This window comes from Suricata suricatta, chromosome 11 (assembly GCF_006229205.1).
Source record: "Suricata suricatta isolate VVHF042 chromosome 11, meerkat_22Aug2017_6uvM2_HiC, whole genome shotgun sequence".
NCBI classification, from domain to species: domain Eukaryota; kingdom Metazoa; phylum Chordata; class Mammalia; order Carnivora; family Herpestidae; genus Suricata; species Suricata suricatta.
Window position 1 is genome coordinate 91718856 of NC_043710.1, and position 21403 is coordinate 91740258.

The following is a 21403-nucleotide window of genomic DNA, read 5'->3' on the forward strand; positions in this document are numbered from 1 at the left end:
AAGGCTTGGCCGCTCTCTCCAGCATTAAGGCCCCTGAAAGCATGAGGCTTTCTTCCCCCCCACCCCTTTCATTTCTTTTTCTTTTCTTCCTGTCTCAGCAGAAGTAAATAATGTCCCCCTTCCCATCTTGGGGGATGATTGAAAAAAGCAATCCAATTAGAAAGGGTTTCTCCATTGGCATTCCTATCTTGGGTTAAAAATATCCGAAGCTGATTTGTGCGTGCCTATTCTCAACACTGTAATATTTTAATATGTATCTGCGTTTGTTCAAGTAATTTGTACTGATTGTTCTTCTCCAGAATAAATACTATATATCTGGCTGATTGATTGTAATTAGGATGAATTTACCCCGGCACTTGCACGGATGTCTTCTTTGAGGATTTTTGCGCATATTTGCTGCTCATCAAAGGGAAGGATAGAAGGACTTTGGAGGGAGGGTGTGGTCGGGCTGATCCAGCTTCCTTCCAGGCCCATCCCTGACTTCTTCCCTCTGCTCCTCCCTCTCCCCACGCCTTACCCTGGCTCCTCGCATCCGTCTGAGCCAGCAACCATCAATGAGATGGCATTTACCTTTCTCTTCTATTACGGCCTGTGATAGACTCGGCTAGATGGGAGACCACGCCCTACAAACAAACTCATTACACTTGTTATCTGAGCATATTTTCCGAACTGAGACAGAGACCAGGCTATTGAATCTACTCCCTAAGCTTCTCTCATCCTGGGATTATTAGCAAGATAGTAATGACAATAATAATAATACGGTATTTAGAAACTCTCCAGCACAATTCATCTCTGAGAGCCTTACAGATGTTAACTAATTAATCTTCAGAACACTCCATATGAGAAAGGTAAATATTATTAACCATGATGGAATACACATCTGTATATGCTAAGGACAGCAAAACAGTTCACTTATTTATCATGGTTCACTTGATATAGTAACTGGTATTTTTAAAACACCCATCATAGATACAATAATTAGAGATGTGCTTTTGTTAACAAAACCACTACCCACTTCTAGCGTACCCTTGGGTACTAAATAATTACCCACTTTGTGTGGTTATCTAGCTCACTAATTACCCACAGAAATTGGGGTCAGGTGTTAACTGCTTGAAATAAGTATCCTCCAAAGACATCGCTGAGTTGTATAGAGAAAATGATGTGTTCGTAGCAAAACTTTCATAACTCATATATTTGTAGATCTTTTGTAAGCAGAGTGAGTACAGGCAGGGGCAGATTAGCCCAACGTGTGAAAAATTGTGCTGAACTGTGGGTGCAAATATAGAGAGGTTTAGGGGAGCCTCAGGAAATTTCATTCTCTGTTTACCTTTCCTGTCTGAAGATGAGTGAACTGACGTGATTCTCATAATCTGGCCTTCATATGCAAGCATACTAAGACAATTGATGCTTCTGGTTAGGAATGATTCATTTTGGCGTTACAGGGAGGGACCCAGTGAGTCAAAGATTTTTTTTTTGACAGCTCCACCCTTTATGATTATTCTAGCAAGTCTCTTTTTTTCTCATCAGTCTAGTGCAAACACACTATTAGCCAAATCTGAAAAAGATTCTAACCCAGTCACCAAGTCTGCCAACCATCTCTTTCTCCTTCCCAATAACGACAAAAAAAAAAAGTATTAAAGGGAATCCAACGCTATGATTGTAAGTCTGTCTTTTTTTTTTTTTTTTTACTCTATTTGTTTCCCCCTCCCCTCCTCTCCTCTTCTCTTCCTCCCTTCCCCTTCTCTCCTCTCTTCTCCTTTCCCTTCTTCCTCTCTCTGGGTCTCCTCATTTGTGCTTTTTCTTCCCCCCTTCCTTGGCATCCAGCTGCGTTTCTGCAGGTCTCACAGTGAGAGACAAAGCACAGTGTCTGAGTTGAGCACAAAGAAGCCACTTTTAAAAAATACCGACTTGGAGGAAACCTGTGTCCTCAGATATTTGCCTCCCTTCCTTGCTACTTACAGAGCCCAGCGTTATACTGAACATAGCACTGCCTGTTGTCTGCGTGATCCTAGCTGGGAAAATCGGGTGGAGGTGGCAATATACCCACCGTGTGTGTAGAGAGGTAGAGACCCTGATTTTCAGGAGCTACCTGCTTTCCAAGATTGCCGGGTAGCCAAGCTTTGAAAGAGCGTGCCAACAGAAATGATGGGAGCCGCTCCCCTACTCAGCTCAGGGTGTCTTTCATTTCTATCTTCTGCCACTTTTTTGTCATCTGAATTATTACTTATCATTACCATGGGGCTGTAGGCTGATCAGTGGAGTGTGCGTGTATCTGATGGACGTTGGAGGAGAAATACTTCGGAAAGAAGGAAAACGTCTGCAGTAGAAGTAAAGGGGTAGGATGAGCGACAGTGAGCGATGAGTCCATTTCAAAATCCAAGTGGTAAATTAGTACATATGGCAGAGATAGGCAAGGAGCAAAGCCTGCCTCTGAAAGGAAAGAGATTTTTTTTTAACATTGTAGTCATCTCCCGCCTGAATAGGGTGCGTGTTTTAAACAGAGATTTCAAATCACGGCTCTTGAATCCCTCTAAACACCGACTGCAAAGAAGTATTTGGGTGTTGTTGACTTTCTGTCTGTAAAGAAAACCCACCAAGATGCACAGAATGCACCACCTGCACACACACACACGCATAGGTGTTTTAAATGCCCGTGGGATGCGGAACAATTAGGCTGAGAACTGCACTGTGGTCTCCCCTTCTCCACTCCTTTCTCTCTCCCCCACCCCCTCTTTTACCCCTTTCTAGAAAACGTGATACCTGATCTCGGTGTCTAGCGGGCTGAGAATTTTCCTGTATTTGTATAATACAATGTCTGGCCTTCCCCCTGACCTGCTGATGTATTTTTGGTCTCATTAGTAGTCAGGGAGATGCCTTAGTGCATCCGGGGCTGCGAGTCAGGGATGAGACACTACAACGGAGAGAGTGAGCGAGCGCGAGAGGATATTAGAAGGGAAGCTTGTCTCCAAGATATGGAAGGAAGTGCGAAATGACAGGATCGCAAGCTTTGTATGGAGGAGCCTGGCAGGGCGGGGGAGCGGCGGGAGAGCCAAGTGGATTCTCAGAAAAGGAGGGAAGCCGTAGAAGAGCTAACGGTGATTAGAGGGGGGATATTGATTCCTTATTCTGCCAGAGATTTAAGCAGGCATGCGAGGAATCTGCACCATGGTTGGCAAAGGAGCCCCCCTGTAACCAGACACTGGGGCTTTCCAGGAGCCCAGGGAGAGAGCTGAGAAGAAAGGGGGCAGTGTGGTCTAGGAAAATTCAACTTGTCGCTGATTTGTGCCTGATGCTTGCTGTCCGTCAGCAGCCTCCCTTACAATCTTTTTTTCTCTCTCTCCCTTTTTTTCTTGCTTTCTCCTTCTTCACCGAAGCCTAGGGGAGCTAGCAAAGATTAAATGTGCTTTCTCAAAGGCGGCCACTTCATGCTGCTATGTCGAAAGGGCCATTATTATTATTATTTTTAATAGTAAAAGAAAAAGGGAGAGAGAGCTTGAGACAGAGAGGGAGAAGCAAGGTAGGTTGATGACGGACTGGCCTTTCTGAGAGGAAGAGGAAAGTGAGAGAGAAAGGAGAGACCCTGAGCTGAACGGAGCACTGTGCCTGAGAAGAACCTATGGAGGTGAGAAAAAAAAGTTGTCTTGGAGATGGGGGGTGGGGGGTGCTGAGTAGACCCTGTACAGAGGGGAAAGAGGCATCCTTTAGCTGTCTTGCTGGTACGATTCTATTTTGGAAGAAGGGGGGAGAGGAGGGAAGAGCCTGGAGATTTAACGGTTTCTAGTTGCATATGGAAACATATACCAAATATTTGGCATTTTTACGAAATGCCCAAGGCCCCTCCAGTGGCTTTCTTGGCGGGGATTGCTTTGTCATTTTCTTTGACTGGCAAGCCATCTACCTTGCTTAGGCTGGAATAAAAGAAGGAAAATAAGCAAGGAAAGAAAAGAAAGAGAGAAAGAAAGAGAAAGGGAGAAAGACAAGGAGGAAGAAAAATGTAAAAGAGTCATCTTCCCACCCACTTCCCCTCCCTTTCCTTTCGATTTTGGAGGCAGGCGGCACAGGAGTGCTGGCTTAGGGAAAACTCTGTTTCCAGGCAAACGGGGACAAGCGACTCTCTCTCAGGTACCGAAAGGGTAGTTTCTGCGAAAATGGAAGGAAATGTGCTTCTGATTCCTCTGAAATACTGGCAAGAGGCTCCAAAGGTTCAGCGGCGGCGGCGGCGGCGGCGGCGGGAGTGGGGTGCGGGAGACCCGATCTCCCCAGCCTGCACCCACCCCTTCCCCACCTCGCCTCCCCAATGACAGCCTGGTGCGAGCTCTGGGTGATTTGGCCTTGGCCTCCGCCCAGCAGCTGGTGCAGAGGCGGCCCCCGTTTGCAGAACCGGCGAAGCGCACGCTAAGGAAAGAAGGAAGAAACGTTTTTTTAAAGCAGCTCTGGGGAGGTTTCTCATTCTTTAAAAAAAAAAAAATTAAAAACATTTTTTTTCACTGAATATTTTCAAAATGTGATCAGTCCCAGTCCCTCCCTCCACTTCCACCAAATTGCCTTTTTCCCCCCTCCCTCGGCAAAGCGTGAGCTACAGAGTTACAGTCTCTAGATTTGGTGTATCGCTTCCTGCCCCCGCCTCCCTCCCCGCCCCGAGGTCGGTCCTCTGTTGAAACACCTCGCCCAGGCTAGCGCCCATTTCCCCCCTTGCTCAGAATGGTGTTACAGGAGGCTGCAGTCCTGCTCCACTTCCAATGGGTGAGTTTTAAACGCTATTCCTATTTATACTTCCACGGCCTCCAAGCCCCTGTTTCTTGGTCTTCTCCCTCTGCAAACCTGATTTTCTATGATTTTGCATGCGGCATGCTTGCCCAGGGGGAAAGAGATGCCTCCTGTTTTCTTTACAGTCATCTGTGCTAGTTGTGTGTTAAAGCTTTGAAAGGACATTCGATCCTTCTTTTGGACCTTGGTTTTAAAAACACGGGCATTTCTGGGTCCGTGCACATTCTTTACCTTTGGCGTAAGACTGTATTGCCCAAAGCCTCAAAGAGTTTTTTTCTCTGATATGCTCGCGATCGTATGTTCAGGTATGTATATGTGTCCACAGAGAGTGCGTATGTGCAGATGCATAGATCATACTTACACGGGATCTCGATTTTGTGACCGAAGGACGCTTCGAGAGCGAGGGGGGACCCTGCCACCTGTTTGTGGCCTTTTAGTCATGAACCTGGAACAGAATCCGCCTGTCGTTCTTGTTTTGCTTCACTTTGTCTCCAGAAAGAACAATTTCCTGCGCTCCTCTCAATCCCTGAGACCCTAACTTGTGATGTTTACCGTTTAAATCCACGGGTTAGGCTCTTGGGAGCTGCGAGTCGTGCCTGTACATCTTGGAAATTGGGTGGAACTTTTTTCTTTCAAGCAAAAACAAAAGAAAGTTTTGTCTGAAGGGATGGAGCGCAGCTCCGAGGTTTTCATTGTTAGATGGGGTCAGGTGAGCAGAAAGCAGAAGCTTCCAGATTTTTGTTAAAGGAGGGATCTGTTCTGTTGGGCTGCTATGCGTACGTATGTGTATTGCTGGTGGACGCATCTACCGCGGTCTTTCTTGAGAGCAACATGCAGTACTAGCCGAGCGTAACAAGCGTAACAAGAACGGCTCAGTACCTGGTGCTTGACCTCAGAACATACCAGCTGAAGTCCCAGCATGCCCTGTGCCTCCAACTTTGAAATTCAACAGTTAATCTTAAAATCATGTCCAATTAAAATGGCCATGTGGACGTGTTATTCGCTCAGTCCTCACACGTATGTATCATACATACGGCTAGACAGGGAACACACAGACACAGATGTGGGTGAACCAATAGTTTGGGCTAAAATATTAATAGGCTAAAAATTTGACTCTTGCTACTCTGTACTGAGGATGAAATTGATGGTGTTCGTGAAGATCACATTTGTGTTACTTTGCAAGATTTTAAAAATAAGAAGAAGGACAGAGCCTCCTTGCCTGGCGTCTGTTTTAAAATGTTATATGTCGTGAGTTTAAAAGTAATAGGGCTTGGAAATATATTTCCTGAATATATAAAAGCAAAGAAATAACAGCATGCACACATGTAGTTATTGTATCTTTTAGGAGTAATCAAAGGTTGGGAGACATTTATGAGGATTTAAATGCAGTCCAACAAAGTTACTTACAACACCAAACTGCACCTTTAAAAAATAATCTTCTCTTGAGGTCATTTGTTAGCATTCCCTCTGTAGTTTTCAGAAAATGTAACTTTCTGTGACAGAATCCTTTTAGTGATTTAGATCTATCTATAGTTGAAGAAGAGAAACAGTAACTTACCTTTCCTTTGTTGTGAAAAAGTCCAATAGACAATTGTATTTCAACAGTTTTAGTATTCTTGGGCCAACATTTGTCTTCTATTTTGGAAAACACCTAAATCAGCCCTGACTTCAAATGCTCTCTTCTTTTAAAGAGCCTGTATTGGCTATAACCTCATTTTATACGTGTAGTCGAAGGTTAAGGAAACTGTTCTTTTCCTGTGTGTGTGTGGGTACGTGTGTTTAGAGTGTTTCTTGCAATTTCAGTCATTGACTCCAAATCGGAGTCAAGAAACCATTTTGTATCAGAAAACTGAATCGAGAAAATGAAGCGTGCAACAATTGTACCACGTCTTTTGTTGCCACCCCTCCTTTAGTTGTGCTATTTAAATATTACTTTCCAGCCTTGGGTAGCCTGACTGGGCTTCAGAGAAAAGAGTTATTTGATTTTCAAGTCACCTTTCGGGTTCTGCACAATGGATTAATGGTTTTTCCCCATCTTAAGCTGGTGTATATGCATAGGTATTTGAAATTATGGAAAGGGATCTATTTAATTTACAGATCTCTATTACCACATGATGCATATCAGATATTTGCGAAACAGTGGTGCTAGTCAAAATCTATCTGCAGTTAATTCTATGAAGACGGACGCAGGGGCCAATAAAAACATGCTGGATAGCATTCTTCTGTGACTTTAAATGGGAACAGGATAGTAATTTAATACAAGTGATACAGTTTGTATTCCAGGGCTCTCTTTTGGTGGGGTTTTTTTTTTTTTACATGTTTTCAAGTGGATTGCTCATACCCTAAGGTTGCCATCACAACTGATCACACGGGCGTTTAGCAGTGCACAACGACACACAGGACTTTGAATTTCAGCAGGGGCCTGCTCGAGTGTAAGGCAGGTTTCTCAACACCCTTCTTCCTCACCGAGCCCATCAGCGAAGTTCAGTGAAATGAATAACATAATTGGTGGTTGGTTCAATCACTACCAGTCTAGACTAGCCCAGACGCATCAATTAGAGAGAGCTGTCTTTTAAAGGGGGAGTGCAACCGAAACAAGCAGGGCATTATTGATACTGATCTTTAAAAGTGCAAATCCAGCTTGGCAGATAAAAAAAAAATAAGGCGGGGAATTGCGGGGAGGGGGGGGCGCGGGGGGTTTGCGTTGCGGGAAGAAAAGAAAAAGATGTGAAGTGGAGCTTTCGGACACAGAAGGACAGGAAGCTTGAGAGAAAAGGAGCGGATAATGAGTAAAATGCTATGCAACACCTCGTTGGAACACACAGTTACAATTCAGTTCACAGGGCACACTGGTTCACCATATTTTTAACTAGATTCTCCCCCCTCCTTTTTTTTATTCCTTTTTTTTCTTGCCTCTTTTCCAAACAAGTGCCAGCTCAACACCAAGGCAGTTGGAAATTTAACAGCTTTAGGAAGCTCTACTGAGAAAAAAGCCAAGTAATACGAACCAGCCAAAACTCCTTTTGCAACGTTTTCTCCCAAAAAGAAAAACACACAAGACGTTTATTTTTGAGTCTCTAATTCTACCTTTAAAAAAAAACCAACTGTACTAACGAACAGGACTCATTTTAAATCCCGCACCTGGGAACTAATTTTATGGGCAAGACACCTTTAGGTAAACAGCTCATAGTTTGCTGTTGAATACAGTAAAATGATGAAGAATGTAACAAAGGGCTTTGGTAATTTGGTGGGGGGGGAGTTGATGGATAAATACCAGATGATTTAGAAAGCGTTAGGAACACATCAAGCCCCAGGGAAAGAAAATGTTTGATTGGTATTAATTAAAACACTGCTAATATATTCTAATAAAATCAAATTTAACATTCTAAACTAATCCGCTTGGTATGTCAAAGGAAAAGAAAAGTATTATCTTATTCGCATCTCTGCCATCCAAATGCATTTGCTCGTTCAGCAGAATTAATTTTTATCACCAGCCTGTTTAATCTCCTCACAGATTTAGTCAAACTTATTCTTTCAAACTCAAAGGGATCAGGAGAGGGAATCCATGGAAGGCATTGGGAAGACTAGCGACTGTATTTAGTATACTGGCTTTATATTTTACCGCGTGTCCTTTGCTCCTCATTCCCAGTCCTGGGGTGTGAAGGAACCCTCGGTACTGCAGGGTAGGGGGTGATGGATGTTTAATTTTCCTCCCTTTCTCTTCTACCTACTGAATTATTTCAGTGGCCAGATTATTTGAATGGCATTTATTTACACGACTGGTGTTGCTCCGTTGATTAATATCTCATTTATTTCTAATTTATTTCTAAATTCGTGATTCGGGGAGGGGGAAAGGGGGAGGGGGAGAAAAGGCTCTTGCGGCCACACACCCATTGCCTCTTCTCAATTCTTTGCAAGGGTAGTCCTCCTAAGAGAAAGTAGGGAGGTGGATGTAAAATTCTAGTCACTAAGACCTGAGTTCTTTGTTTCCTTTTTAAGTCAGAATTTCTACAGCAAAATATATATTTTCTGAAACGGCGAGTTTTGTGCTCTTTATTGTTAAATTCTCACAATGGATAAAACTGTCCCCAAATGACATCATAGTCAAAATGTTTCTCCTCTTATTAGTCTCTCATGACAATGATATCATATGTAAATATGTGCCCAACACAAAAAAATGAATGGGCCATAAATATCGAGGGCCCCGTTTGCGTATTTCCAAAGTGGGGCATTTTGCCCACTTATCATGGGGATGGAAACTACCAGACTACAGCCCTGATGATACTGCCTTTTTTGCTCCATTGCCTTTTTCAGTTCCTCAACGTAAAAGAGCAATCGCAGTTCGGTTTCACATGTATTGTTCTATAATCCAGGCAATAAATGCTAATTAGTAATGCTCAAGGATCCGACCATTCAGAGTAATTATCATAATTTACTTCTTCCTTGTTAAAGACATTCCTTGCTGATTAAAAAAAAAAAATTAAATCGTTTTACCATTGCACTGCAGTGGAAATGCACTAGAGAGATGTCCAAGGTAGAGTAATGCCGTTCTGGCTGCATTTGAAGTCACGGACATGTGCCTCTTAGCTTATTCCAAATGGAATTGCAACTTAATTTCTAAAAAGAGATTCATGTAAATGCATAAAGTTTTGCATGTGCACCAGGAATGTATGATTTTATTTTACAAACCCCCAGGCTCCTCCTTCTCGGCTCACCCCCTTTCTAAAACCACTTACTGAGCAGAACAAAGGAGACTGCTAACCATAGAAGCATCATTAAGTGTGAACAACAGCAGCATGATAAAGTGTGTGATATGACAACATATTTCATTGCACAAAAGTGCAGATAATTAAATAATTCAATAGTAACCCTGACTAATTAGAAGAAAGATCTTTAAGGAGGAATCAAGAAAATGGATCCAATCAACTTGAATAATATGCTCCATTCTCCAAGATCACAAATATATATTTGGTTATTTGATGATTGATTGATTCATACAGAAAGATGAGGACAAAAGCCTGTTCCTCAAAATGGAGCTTTGATCTGCCCCCCACCCCTTTTTAGGACAAGTTAATCATATGTTCTAGAAGAGTGGAGTTTAATGTAGGTCCCTCTGTTTTCAATCAAAGGTAGAATCGCCATTCAGTTGCATAGTTCTCTTTTATCAGGTGTTCTAAAAAGTCGTCAGCCCCTTAGCTTTTTATATCATTGCGTCGGACTATACATGGAAAGCTTACCCCACATTTCCTAGTGAGGATTGTGTTTAAGTTTGTTTCTTCTTGCTCGAAGCAAATAGGATCCTGTGCACAGAAGGCAGAGGATAAAGAACCATGCTGAATATTATATTTGGTGGAGTCTCGCCCCTCCCTTGCTTAATCTATCAAGGTAATATTCCCAGTTTCATTGTTCATTGGTCCTTTCAGGGAGAGCCTCAGCTTTAACTTGAGGGTTGTAAGCACATTAGAGGAAAAATTCCCTCTGGATACTATGGAGAAGAGCCACCTGCAAGATGTTGATGCTGTTATTGAAATCTCAAGTGGAGTCAGCTTTCAAAAAATTAGATATTAGATACATCCGATATAATTTGTAATGTGTAATTATACTAATGTGCATATAGTTGTGTGTGGCTTTACATGTTGCCTTCTTGAGATACCTCCCCCCTTCCCCCCCCCCCCCCCCCGGGCATTTCTCATCATTTGAAATGGCTTCTGAGTAGAATGTTCTTAGATTCAGCTTTAAAAAAAATTCCTTGCTAATTGATAGAAGAGTAAAAGGGCTCCACAGGCCGTGTTCCCACACAAGAATGAATGACTGTGTGTGACCTTGATGTTGGAAGGTAATGGTCTCCAAGAGGTTTATCACTGTGGACATTGGGACTAGTTGTGAAATATTTGCTACTCTTCCCTGATTTACTCTTCATCCAGACTTGGGATAATTTGTGAAGTGAATGGAGAATATTAGAAGAGTACATCTTATTCGCAAGAAATCCATTTCCTTTACTGGGATGAGATAAAATGCCAGGGAAATGGCTTTAGGCAGAGATAATAATTTTTTATTGAATCCAAGTAACCAAAATCATGACGATAATAACTTCTTTTCCATTTTTCCTCCATTTTGCATGGCACATGATGAATAACTAAAACTCTGCCTTAGGTCATTTATGCACTAACATCGACTTCCTTTTTGATGTCTCGACATGGTGTTTCGTTGGACTGAAGACCCCCTCCCTACCGAGGAGCTGACCCCCGAAGATCTAGCTATTAAGGAAAAACCCAGGTAGTGCGACAGTGAGCTGATTGGTCAGCCTGGCACTTGGTACATGCTCTACACTCAGTAGGTGAAGATGCTCTTGATGCAAATTTGGGGAATCATTACCATCAGATCACAGAGGTACCCTGAGCAAGGCCATGCAAAGGTCCCAATTTATGCTTACATGTTTGGGAGACAAAAAGGATTCCAAGGGAGGTTCGTGTTAAGATGATACAAGATATCACTCATTCCAATTAAGTAGGCAAAGGCCCCCAAAGAAGGCTGATTTGTTAAACATTTGACTCATAATAGACCAGAATACGATGACTCATGTTTTTATACTATTTGTTCCGCAAAATTCATTTTAATAATGGGGCCCATATCCTAAAGGAGGTGTTTTGCACGGGCTGTATCTATGCAACACCATGCAATGCGTTGTTTTACTTTTCATTTGCTCACGTGTACAAGGACTTTCCATTATTGGCTACTCCCAAAAGTGTGCAAAGCCTCCTTCCTTACTCCAGTAGCATTTTAATGTATTCACAAATGAGTCTTACACACGTGTGCCTAGCAAACCCCCTTCCCAAACTATGTTCACAGAATATTGAGTTCTAAAACAGAGAACTCTGCAAGATACGTTTTTAATTACTCAGCTAGGATCAGTTGTTGCATGCTTGATCAGAATAGAAACACACCTGTTAACGATATGTCACTGAGGGTTGTATTTTAGGTTTTAGAGAAAAACTGATCATACCTGCTCTCTAGAGACCCATCTCCAGTGTATCCAAAGTGTTTAGGGCAGATATGTGGCAGTATATACCAGTGATATGTGGCGGTATATCTCTTGCTGTGCCTGTCTCATTATGTGGCTCCATTGTGCTGGCATAATGAAAAGGCTGACAATAAAGACTTTTGGTAAATTAAAATCCACCTGCAAAGTATATTTCATTCATAACAACTTTTGCAGAATGCGAGAAACATTAATACCACTCTTCCCAAATATCCTTATCTGCAAAATGAGTTGGTTGGATGAGTTGGTCTCTAAATGTTTTTACAGACTTAAGAATTTTTGAAGTTGCTCCAAAGTATAGAAACAGAAGAAGACCCCGGAACCTGGAGTCTGTTTTAACCAACAGTTGTCCTTTAAAGTTATATTTGATTCCACCTCCAGGTACTTTATTTACTAACATCTTTTGCCTTGCTGCTAAAACAGTAAAGTCTGAAGTTCATTTTCGAGAAGGGCAGAGACAAAAAAGAGGAACAGCTGAAGAATGAAAAAAGCTACACAGTGGGAGAAGGAAATTCTTGATCTGATTTCTAAGCCCATGTCCTTCAGCATTAACACAGAAGAAACCCAGACAAGCACCTGCCTTTCTATTTTAAGACCATATTCTTTGGTCCTTCTGCCTTCATTTAATTTCTTGCAGCGTGGTTTTTGTTTTACCCCATTGGGTTGACGGCTTTGAGTTTCTCGTTTCCATTTCCATTTGATTCCTCTGAATCATGTTAATATTCCCTTCAAAACCCACAAAGCCACATTAACATGCCACGTTTCCCAAATTAAATCTTAACATGTTCAAAACCTGAAAATTGCCCTGCCCTGTTTTCTAAAGCCACTCCGAATGTATAATCTACCCTTGAATTTAGCAAGCCTTGCTCTTCCTGGCTTCCGGGCTTTGAATGAGCTCGCACACTGCTTTTCCTCCCCGCACACTCTGTCCCTCCATTACTGGGACATTTCAGAAACCTTTCTTTTCTTTCTTTCTTTCTTTCTTTCTTTCTTTCTTTCTTTCTTTCCTTCTTCCTTCCTTCCTTCCTTCCTTCCTTCCTTCCTTCCTTCCTTCCTTCCTTCCTTGGTTTCTTTCTTTCTTTCTTTCTTTCTTTCTTTCTTTCTTTCTTTCTTTCTCTTTCTTTCTATCCTTCCCTCCCTCCTTCCCTCCACCTCAATTCTTTTTCCTTCTCTCCCTTCCTTCCTTCTTTTCTTCCTTCCTCCCTCCCTCTCTTCCTTCCTTCTTTTTATCCTTCCTTCTTCCCTTCCTCCCTCCCTTCCTTCTTTCTTCAATCTCTCCCTTTTGTTATTCCTTTCCTTCTTTCATTCAGTGGGCACCGTGTGTCATGCTTTGAGCTAGGCACTAGAAATACAAAGACAAATACAAGAAACGGACATTAACTCCTAACAATTCCAGTGACTTCATTCACCCCTGCGTTGCTAAGCACTTCTGTATCCCCAATTATTTTATTTTGCCTTCAGTCTTTAGATGTATTTGAAGCTGTCCTTGATGTCCTGTGTTCTTTTGTGGTTTTCCTACGTGTCCTATTTCAGTAAGTTGACTGTTGGATAACCCTGAAGATTTTCTTATGGAGCTTTTTCTCCCAGAGATTAGCGTGGGATGCTCCCATGCTCAAGCAATGCTGTTGCTTGACTGATCCTTGAGCGACGTGACGAGTGAAAAGTGCTACGTCTTTCTGGTGATGCAGCATTTCACGTGGACTTAGAAACAGCATGGCCCCCAAGTGTCATTACGTTTACTTACTTTTATCAAAGAGTCAATGTGATAACTTTCTGTGACATGTTCTGTTATTTTTTTTAGTCGTGTTGATGTTCCTTTCAGCTGGTCCTATAGCCCCCCTCCCTCCTCAGGAAGGTCTCCCCAGTGAAAGGACAGAAACTTCAGAGATACAGCGGCACTGATGGACACTCAAGCCAACAATGGAGTTGAAACAGAGAGAGAGATCACCTGAAGACACCTTCCCTGCTAAGGAGCACACCCCTAATGGCGCAGTTAGAGACAATAGACTCTCAGAACACGAGGCAATCCTTTCAAGAAACAGAAAAAATTTAACAGTGACATCTAGATTTCTAAAGAGCCAAGGACTGCCCCTTCCTCGTGTGTATTCCTCTGTTTGTATTTAAATTCAGTGTGACATCCGTTTCTAAAATATTTCCCCAGGACTAGGATGCTTATTAATGCATCAATTTTTTTATAATAGAATGTAGCACGTGTGTTCATGTGGTAAGGAACAAAGTTAGTGCTAGAAGAACATCGGTTTTTAGCCACACACAGTTCGACTGAAAGTGTGACCTAAAGGAACATAAAGTACTTTTGAAATACCAGAGTAGTCAGAGGCAATCCGAAGGATAAAATGACAGACACGATCACACCTGACACCAACCAGTCAACCATTCTTTTAATCAAGCAAGATGGGTTCGCTGGGACATGGTCACTGCATCTAAAGAGTTTAAATTTCATTAGACAGAGATACATAAATTTTTGAAAAGATAGTCGCAAATCAGGTCCATGGATGTTAAGACCACAACCAAGCTAAAGATATAAGCAAACTGTTCAGAGGAGGTCACCATAATCTGGGCAAGCCTGGCCTGTTTAGGGAAGAAAGTTCCCAAAGGAGGAAAATACAAGATGGATCTTAAAGGATAGTAAGATTTAGGGGCGCCTGGTTAGTTCAGTTGGTAGATCATGAGACTCTGAATCTCAGGGTTGTGAGTTCAAACCCCATGTGGGGCATGGAGCCTACTTACAAAAAAAGGCAGGTAATTAAAGATTTAGATAAATGGAAAGGAAAGAGAGAGTAGATTCCTTTAAATGAATGTAATGTTGTGAGCATTCATGTGAGAGGAAGGAATCTATGTGGTGAATATAGAGAATTATGAGTATATGTGTCTAGTTGATGGCAGCATATATGTAAACACGTATGGTAAGGACTTCGCACACACGTGTCCCTTCTCCCACCTTCGGTGTCACCTAGAACTATCATCTTATTTTCCACCAAAGCACGTGGTGGTGACTGGTGGTAATATGAGCACTTATGACTTTTCTTTAACGTAACAAGAATTAGTATTTATTGAGTTCTTACTGTATGTTAAGCTTTTTACATATGAACTCACTTAAGCTTACAACCCAGAAAGCCCTGCAAAATAGGTATTATTAGGCCTGTTTTGAAGCTAACCTGTAATGAGATGAAGTAACTTGCCAAACTGGCATGTACAGGGTTCACATTCAAGAATTGTGATCGTAAATCTCATGATCTGAAGCACAAAGTCACAATATTGTGATCAGTGTTGTAGTATTACCACTTCTGTATTCCCCAATAGTTTTTTATGGTAAAAAAAAATAGCTATGACCTTCAGTTATCCCCTCAAAACTTTTAATTTTCTGCTTACATTACAGTATAATGATCGAAACACTTTTCATGGGAGAAAACTGACAAAATTGGGGAATAGAACTTATCAGCATTTTAGGCATCCAGATTTTGAAGAAATTGTTCACCTTATTCTGCATGAAATCTGAAATTTTTTAGAATTACTAAAAGATGGGGGGAACTCTAAGGTCATCTGTTGCAATGTGCATTTCCACAGAGGTCAAATCAAAGTTTGAGTGACTTACAAGGAGCTCACACATTTCAGTGTGTCAGAGCGAGGTCCAGAAACCAAGCTGTCCAAGTCTCTTCTCCGAGGCTCTTGAATTACTCCACCATGCCTAAATGAAGTTTGAACTTGAATTTGATCAAGGAAGGCATTCTCTCTGGGTGATCAGGAAGCACTACACCCAGCAGATGGTTTCAATTTTGCACCTTTTGGGCTTCCCACCTCAACGTGAAAAATAGCCAGTTATGAACTAACATCTCCTGACGCAGACATTGTCACTGGTTCATCCCCAAAGAACACATAATGGCTTAAATTATGTGTACAATCTTTTCAATGATATTCTTAAGTTATTTGAAATTCTTAGTTCACCTAAACAAATCAGATCTTCTAATGAGCATTTCCTTACCCAATTTTAAGCACAGTATGTATTTGTTAGTGCTTCTGCATGAATATTTATACACGACTGTTTCAATAGTCCTTATGTTTTTGAAAATATCAGTGGTTATTTGCTATTTTAATCCTCACTTATCCAGGTAACTGTCTCAAGAATACTTCAGCCATAAAAAGCTAGAAGTGAGGAAATCTCACTCTTTTTTACTGACTCCTTTGCATTTAATTGGCATTTAGTAATGATTAATAAAGTGGTCAACTGGATAACACAGTTCCAAGATGCAATTCTGTCTGGAAGGAGTCAGTTAAGCTGTGTCTACTTAAGAACAAACATCTAGACCTTTGGAAGCACCTGAATATGTGACTGTTGTAAATTTCCACTTCAAAATCTGGCATTGTCAGACCTAGACCTCCTTGTAGCTCAGGCTGTCCTGTTTTCAAAATGATGATTATTGGCCGTATCTCACACAGTTCTCATTAAATAAGTAGCCAAGCACAAAATGTGACTCTTGACATTTTCTGAGACTTTGTCGTATGTCCCTTGAATCCCCAAATAAAAGCAATGTTGCATCAACTGTGAACTTGTGTTGATTTCTTGGAAAAGCATGCTCTCATAATTTGCTTGTTTTCACTGGTGTATCTCAAAGCTAGGTTCAGGATCCACGAAGAGCAATTAATCTGATGTGATGGAAAAAAGTAAATTTAGAGACTAACAATCCCATATTGCCTTTCAGTAAACGGCCTTGTCATCTACCCAGGTCGGAAAGCAAGGTGTGGTCCTTGTCTTTTCCTCCTTCCAACTGTCATGGCCAATCAGCCAGGAAAGGCATTTACATCTTCCCTTCTTCTGTTTTCAAATACATCTGCTTCTCTTCATCTTCTGTCCGACAGTAGTTAAGACAACCATCGTTTCTCACCTGGACTATGGCAGCATGCCTCCAGTTTTTCCCTGCATACCATCAAGCATCTGCCAGGGAAGTCTCTCTAAACCACAGATATGGTCATAGCATTCCACAGTTTCAAACTTTAAACTGGCTTCCCATTGCCCTTGGAATAGTGTGATACGGAAAGCCCTTCATTTCCTAGATCCTGGCCCCAACATTCTTCTCTGGACTCATGGAGTGACAGTTTCCCACTGCTGTTCTAGGTTCTTTGCCATTTCTTAATGTTCTATTTATCTTCTGGGCTTTCTCTCACACCTAAAACTTCTGCGTAGAACTCTCTCCACCACCCTTTCCAGATCCATCTCTTGTCCTTCTGGTCTCGTTCTGGAAGTCATTTCTTCTTGGAAATTTCCACCTGTCATCCACTACCCCTACCCAGGATGAGCTTCCTCATGTGGAAGCTTTCATTGTATTCTGTGCTCACTTGACATTAGCACATCACCCAGATTATGATCATTTATGTGCCAGTCTCCTCCATTTGAATGTGAAATTCTAGACCTGGATAGTTGGATAGTTGGATACGCTAGCCACTTGCCACATGTGGCTATGTCAATTTAAATTAAGTAATGTTGAAGAAAATTAGAAATTCAGTTTCTCAGTTGCAGTGGCCATATCTCAAGTGCTGAATACTCAGATGTGACTAGAGGCTACCTTGTTGAGCAGCACATAGAGAACAATTCTAACATTGATAAAGTTCTATTGGACAAATTGGTTCTGAAAGACAAGTATTGGGTTTTGCTTGTCATTTTTGCCCCTGGACTTGCAGCCTTTTTAAACTTGTATTTGGTTAGGAGCACCTGGGTGGCTCAGTCAGTCAGTCAGCATCCGACTTTGGCTCAGGTCATGATCTTCCGGTTCATGAGTTCCAGCCCCATGTTGGGCTCTGTGCTAATTCAGGGCCTAGAGCCTGCTTCAGATTCTATGTCTTCCTCTCTGCCCCTGCCCCCCTCTTTCTCTCTCTCGCTCTTTCTCTCTCTCTCACACACACGCACATACACACACACACACACACACACACACACACACACAAATATTAAAAATAAACTTGAATTTGTTTGTTTTCTTTATTTTTTTAATTTTTATCTTTATTTATTTTTTGAGAGACAGAGAGAGACAGTATGAGCAGGTGAGGATCAGAGAGAGAGGGAGATACAGAATCTGAAGCAGGCTCCAGGTTCTGAGCTAGCTGTCAGCACAGAACCCGATGCGGGGCTCGAACCCAAGAACCATGAGATCATGACCTGAGCCGAAGCCGGACGCTTAACTGACTGAGCCACCCAGGCACCCCAACCTGAATTTGTTTCAAATTTATCTGAGCCACAAAGCAAAAAGTTGATTATTTTTCCCCAATTTTCCCAAGGATGATATCTAACTAAAATGATACTATATGCATAGGATGGAAATTAATTCATGACATGTTAAGATGCCCTGAATATAAAGGTTTAATTCTAGCATAAAACCCTCACCGAGAAAGTCGACGATGGGCTATCCTAGTACGTGCTGCAATGTAAGTACTTCATAAATACCTGCTGAATGAAAAAATGACCCATCTGGGTTCTTAGGCATTTTGTTTTATTCATTTTCACCTAGATGTGTGGAGTCATGTAAGAGACATGTCTTTAGATTCCAGAGGGCCTCTTCTCAAAAGGATGTGGTGATAGATGAGTTCCTCACTTTCATCTCAAGGATAGTTGAATTGTAGCAGTGCAGTGGGATTACCTGCTATTTCACTTTCCTTCATTGTTTACACTGGCAACCAGGAGTAAAGAATTGAGTTCCTATTCAGTGAATAAGATCAAAGTGAAAATGATCGAAGTAGACCAAATTTGATAAGCCCTATTTCTCTTAGGACTTGGCCAAAGTGAACTCAAAATGTTGGTCATTTCCTGAGCACCTACTATGTCCAAGACATTTTGTTAGGCCCTCAGGATACAGGAAGTGACAAGACAGACACATTTCCTGTGCTGATGGTGAAGCATTAATGTTATTTCAGTTCCTCTCCCTGCCTTGTACCCAAGCAGGAGTTCTCAACATTGTGTACTGTAACCACCTGGGGAGTTTAAAAAATACCCATACCCACGGTCTTTCCTTCAAAAGGCTCTGATTTAACTGGTGTAGGGGATGGCCTGGGAACCAAGATTTTCTTAAAGCTTCCAGGTGTCTGTCACGTGAAATCAAGTTGAGAACTATTGATTTATCAGCACAAATCTTGGAGTGAGCTCAGAGATTAAGAGCTTTTGGTATGATAATTGATAGCCTATTCAAATCCAAAAAGGAAACTTTAAAGTTTTCTAACATATCTACATTCTACATTCTACCGTTTATTCCTCAGAATGTAAGCTGGTACTTAGGAATCACTAAATTGTCCGGGTTCAAACAGCCAGTTCATGACTTAGATAAGACCTGACCCCAGGTTTCTGACTCTAACACCATGCTCTTTCTGCTCCACTGAGCTGTCTCAGGGAATCAGAAAATATAATTATCTTCAAGTCAAGAGACAACCGACATCCACTGTGGTTATAATTTTTTAAAGCAAGAATTGAATTTGGGCCGATTTGAATCCCATGTACTCACAGTCTTCCACTAATCAAAATTCAGCCCCATAGATTTATTTTGTTAGAGCACAACATCTTTTTTTGGGAAAACACACAACATTCTATATATAATTGTAAAGAGAGAGTCCAGGTTCCCAGGGGCCGTACCCACAGTGTCACAAATTCAGAAAATCAATATGCATGTGTTCAACTCCACTTGTAACTAGGAAGGACATTTTGCCTTTAAACTTGAATAAAAATGGTAGTAGGCGGAGAAAATAAGAGTGCATTGTGCTCCCACATTCTCTGTCTCCACCCACCTTGTTACAGGACATACACAGTTTAACGTTTCACCACAGGTAAAAATTTCTAGTCTGCCCCCATGAGAAAAGCTGACTTTGAGAAATACGTACCATTAAAAAAAAAGTTGCCCCTCTTAGCCACCACCACTTCCCATTTTTAGATTCGGCTCCTAGATCAAGAGAATCCACTCTTCATTCGTGTAAGACCACATAGCGAAAAAATGTGCCTTTCCACTCTTTAAGGGTGTCAAAATAAAACTCATGTTCACATACGTTCTTCAAAACATATTTCAATGTTTGAGAGCCTACACAGTTGGGAAATTCTGTTTTATTTCGATCCCAAATCCCTCACGCTGTAGTTTAATCCCATTTTCTGTTGTTCCCTGTGGCGAGAGAGAACAGCTGGTCTCCATTCTCTTTCTCAACTCAATCCCTTCAAGTCCTTAAAGACACCTACCTCCCAGCCTTCTCCTCTCTGGAATAAATAATAACAGTTCCCATCAGGAAAATGTCTCTCTCAGACTGTGCATATTGACTGCCATATCACATATACTCACTCCTCACATAATGTTCATAACCAAAACAAACCAAGGCCGAGAGCAAAAACAAGCAAATGTATCATTGTTTTAATGAATGAAGTTGCAGATCCAATAGATGCTGAATACATAGCTGTGAATGATAATCTTCCAATAATTCTGGGCTCAAATGATCATAATTTCTTTTAGGAAGTATTGGCAATCTGTTGCTTTTGGAGAGGTGAATTAAAAATTTGATGATTAGGTTTCAATTTCTTTTATGCAAGTTCTCCCCATGCCCTGCAATGGAATATTCCATTCAGCAGGCCACAGCAGGAGCCGCCATTGCTTTGACAAAAATAGATACAGTATTGGAACATTCAGTCAATGGAGTAATCCACTTGTCTGAACATTCTTTTCTGCTTTGTCATTTACATTTTAATAAATCCCAGAATATGTCAAGCGGTATCGAGTCGTACCAAGTGTGGCTAATAACATGGAGTTACCAGATGCAATGAGGAAATCATAACATGCAAGGCCTGAACTGCATCAACATTTGGTTTGTGTATATTTTTAGATTCCGACATTTTAAATAGGGATGCTCTTAAAAATAAAAAATGGATATTTAGCAAAATGCTCGCTATTACCAACGGTCTGTTAGTACGTTCGCTTTTCACTCAGGAAGCTGTAGGCGGAGGGCGTTGGGCTTAATCGATCAAGGAATGCAGGCATCTATTAACCACAAGGGTGACACTATATCGCCAGCAAAACGTGGAATGTTAAATCATCGTCTGATGCCTATTTTTCTCCAGATCACTGTCTCTCCATTCAGGAAGCTCAAATAATCCCATTTTAAAGTCACTTGACATTCCACAATGCCAAGATTTGAGGCTAACCCGTCTGGAAAAGATCGGGGGTTGGGGGGGAGATGATTAGTATTATTGTCTATTACACATAACTTATCCCATACATATATTGATCACTGACTGTTTCAACACTTTGAGAGATTTATTATCCTGGTTTGACAGAGCCCCCTGAATTTTACAATGTGGTAGAGCTGTAATGGGCGTGGAGTGGGTCTCAGCATCTTGGGAAGCCCTAGACAGAAATGTGTCTGAAGAGGAGGGTTCTTCAAGGATAAAACTCTTCAGGTTATTCCAGACTAGTAATGAATCACATGGGCTACAGGGCTAAAATTCAGCTCTGGTTATATCCTATGAACCTAATTCCCTCAGTCACTTAAGTTAGCACATCACAAAACTCTCGTCTGAGGCTTTTCTCAAACTCCTGACTATTATACCTTGGGTTATTAGTTGCC

The 21403-nt window shown here is 41.5% G+C and overlaps 1 long non-coding RNA gene across 2 annotated transcripts; it reads left to right on the forward strand.

Moving 5' to 3' along the window:
- Positions 1 to 3054: 3054 nt before the first annotated feature.
- Positions 3055 to 16371, forward strand: LOC115306960. 2 transcript variants are annotated; one of them, XR_003915508.1, is made up of 2 exons: positions 3055 to 3622; positions 13608 to 16371. It is a non-coding gene; the product is annotated as an uncharacterized LOC115306960 (long non-coding RNA). The 2 variants fall into 2 exon arrangements; XR_003915507.1 differs by lacking the exon at positions 3055 to 3622 and adding an exon at positions 4552 to 4743.
- Positions 16372 to 21403: the final 5032 nt, after the last annotated feature.